Below are 3,314 nucleotides of genomic sequence, written 5' to 3'. Positions count from 1 at the left end.
CAAATTAAACAAGTTTCCAGCATTTTAACATAAAAGCATACATCATAAGATGCACTGCACAGTATTATTTATACAAGGTGAAACTCTTACCTTTTCCTCGTTCAGACTGTCTACAAGTACTTCGTACTAAAGGATTAGATCTACTTCCTTCAAAGCTACACGTATCCATACCATAAAAGATTTCATTGAATGTAAAGGGCTCTCAGAGTACCTGAGTGGCTCAGTGGGTTTAGTACCCAACTCTTGATCTCAGCTCAGGTCTTAATCTCAGGGTCATGTGTTCAAGCCCCACAGTAAAGGCAGTAAAGGGCTCCCTTTCTTGGATGTCAGGAAGAGCAGAGTGTGTGCCATGAAGGCCTCAAGCACATTATAAGAGTACAGATTGGTACTGTCTGCCCATACACAAATTCTGCATTCTTCCCCTCTATCACATGCAAACATTTGCACCTAATTATGTCACCAAGTCCTGCTTCTAGTACTTCATGTCTCTGCTAAAGAAGATGAAGTCTTCAGGGGAAATTATCTACTATGGACAGGTATTGGAGGAATCCCCCTTGTAGATGAAGAACTTCAGCACTTGGCTATACTATGAATCCCACAGTGGAACCAACAATACATACCAGGAATACTGGTACCTGAACACTGCAAATGTTGTCACCCAGTGCTACTGAGACACAGGCACCCAGCACAATCTAGATAATGAAGGTGGAGGAGATTGCAGCCAGCAAGTGCCACTGACCAGCAATCAAGCAGTTCCACGACTCCAAGATCAAGTTTCCACTGACCAACTGTGTCCTAAAATGCTATCACAAGCCATACTTAACCAAAACTTTCCTTTAGATGTAGAGCCTTCCAGTGCCCAGGTATGTGCAAATACATTCCTTGGGAAAACTAGAAGAAAGAGAGAGAGAGAGAGAAAGAGAGAGGGAGGGAGGCTAGGAGAGAGAAAGAGAAGGAAGGAAGGAAGAAGGAAGGAAAGAGAGAAAGAAAGAAAGAAGGAAAGAAAGAAAGAAAGAAAGAAAGAAAGAGGAAAGAAAGGAAAAAGAGAAAGAGGAAGAAAAGGAAGACCCCAGAAGGATCCCATAGATCACATCTACGCCAGACCACTATTTCAAGACTGGGAGAGGTAACCGTTTCGCCCAATATATAGAAACAAGCAGAGAGAGTGAGGCAAAGTGAGGAGACAGAGGAATGGGTTCCAAAAGAAATTTCAAGGAAAAAAAAAAAAAAACTCAGAAAAATACCTTAGTGAAGTGCAGATAAGTAATCTACATGATAGAGTTCAAAGTAATGATCATAAGGATGCTCACCAAACTCAGTAGAAGAGCAAATGAACACAGAGCTTTAACAAATAGATAAAAAAAAATAATAATAATAAGAAAGTACCAAACAGAAGTCACAGAGCTAAAGAATACAATAACTGGGCTAAAAAAATATACCACAGGTTCAACAGCAGACCAGATAAAACAAACTGATCAGTGAGCTAGAAGAGAAAGCACTGAAACTTACCCAGACGGAGCAGGAAGAAAAAAAAATTTTTTTTAAAGTGAAGATACCTTAAAGGACTAAAATAACAACATCAAGTGGAATAACATCCATATTACAGGGCTCCCAAAAAGAGATAAGAGAGAGAAAGGGGCAGAAAATTTATCTGAAGAAATAATGTTTAAAAACTTCCTTAATCTGGAAAGGGAAAAAAAACTACCAAATCCAGAAAGCCCATAATTCCTTTGCAGCCAAAACATTCACAGCAAGACACGTGTTAAAATCTCAAAAGTTAAATACAAAGAGAGAATCTTAAAAGCAGCACAACAGAGCAACTTGTTTCACACAAGGTAGATCCCCTAAGGCTATCAGCAGATGTTTCAGTAGAAATTTTGTGGGCCAGAAGAAAGTGGCATGATATGTTAAAGTACTGAAAGAGGAAAAAACTTCCAAGTAAAAATACTCTACATGGCAAGGTCATCATTCAGAATATAAGGATATTGTTGTAGATATGCAAAAAGTTAATCACCACTAAACTGGCCTTAGAAGACATGTTAAAGAGACTTCTTCAAGCCAAAAAGAAATAGCAGTAATTAATGAAAAAAAAACATACAAAAGAAAAAAAAACTCACTGGAAAAGGTAAATATATAGTAAAGATGGCATATTTAGTCATTTATAAAGCTAGTATGAAGGTTGAAAGACAATAAGTAGTGAAGTCAACTAAAATTACAATAAATAGTGATGGGATACATAAAAAGATGTAAATGTGACATCAAAAACATAAAATGGGGGTAAAAATATACTTTGAGAATATATTCAGATTTGAGTGTAATTAATTTAAAATATACCACTGTGTAACTAGGATGTTATATAAGAACCTCATGGAACCAGAAAGGAAAAACTTATAGTAAATACAAAAAAGAAAATGAGAAAGAAATCTAAACATAACAAAAAGAAAGACATCAAACCACAATGGAAGAGAGGAATAGAAGAAAATGAATACAGAGGAACTACAAAAACAGCCAGAAAGCAATTATCAAAATGACAACAGATACATACCTATGCACAATAATTACTTTAAATGTGAACAGATTAAATTCTCTAATCAAAATATATATAGAGTAGCTGAATGGATAAAAAACAAGATGCATCTATATGCTGCCTACAAGGGACTCACTTCAGAAGCATACACACAGACTGAAAGTGAAGGGGTGGAAAAAGATATTGCAAACAAATTGAGATTTAAAAAGAGCTGATGTAGTTATACTTACCTCAGATGAAATAGGCTTTAAAACAAAAAGTGTAATAAAAGATAAAGACATTGCATAATGATAAAGGGGTCAATCCAGCAAGAACATATAACATTTATAAATACCTATGAACCCAACATAGGAGTACTAAAATATATGAAGCAAAGATTAACAGACCTAAAGGAAGAAATTGACAGCAACACAATAAGAGTGGGAAATTTTAACACCCCACCTACATCAATAGATAGGTCATCCAGACAGAAAATTAATAAAAAAACATCAGCCTTGGGGCACCTGGGTGACTCCATTGGTTAAGTGTCTGCCTTCTGCTCAGGTTGTGATCCCAGATTCCCAGGATTGAGCCCCGCATCAGGCTCCCTGCTCAGCAGGGAGTCTGCTTCTCCCTCTGCCCCTCACCCTGTTCATGTTCTCTCTCACTCTGTCTCTTTCTCAAATAAATAAATAATCTTAGAAAATATCAGCCTTAAATGACACCTAGACTAGACAGACTTTATTAAAAGACATATATGGAACATTCCTTCCAAAAACAGAAGAATACAAATTTTTCTAAATAGCAG

General features: G+C 36.6%; 1 pseudogene; it reads left to right on the top strand.

Moving 5' to 3' along the window:
- The first annotated feature begins 349 nt into the window (after window positions 1-349).
- On the top strand, window positions 350-840 carry LOC131827914 (large ribosomal subunit protein eL20-like; annotated as a pseudogene).
- The last annotated feature ends 2,474 nt before the right edge of the window (window positions 841-3,314 follow it).

The sequence above is a fragment of the Mustela lutreola genome, chromosome 3 (assembly GCF_030435805.1).
Source record: "Mustela lutreola isolate mMusLut2 chromosome 3, mMusLut2.pri, whole genome shotgun sequence".
NCBI classification, from domain to species: domain Eukaryota; kingdom Metazoa; phylum Chordata; class Mammalia; order Carnivora; family Mustelidae; genus Mustela; species Mustela lutreola.
The sequence above is the reverse complement of the archived record's forward strand: the minus strand, read 5'-3'. Positions and strand labels throughout refer to the sequence as shown.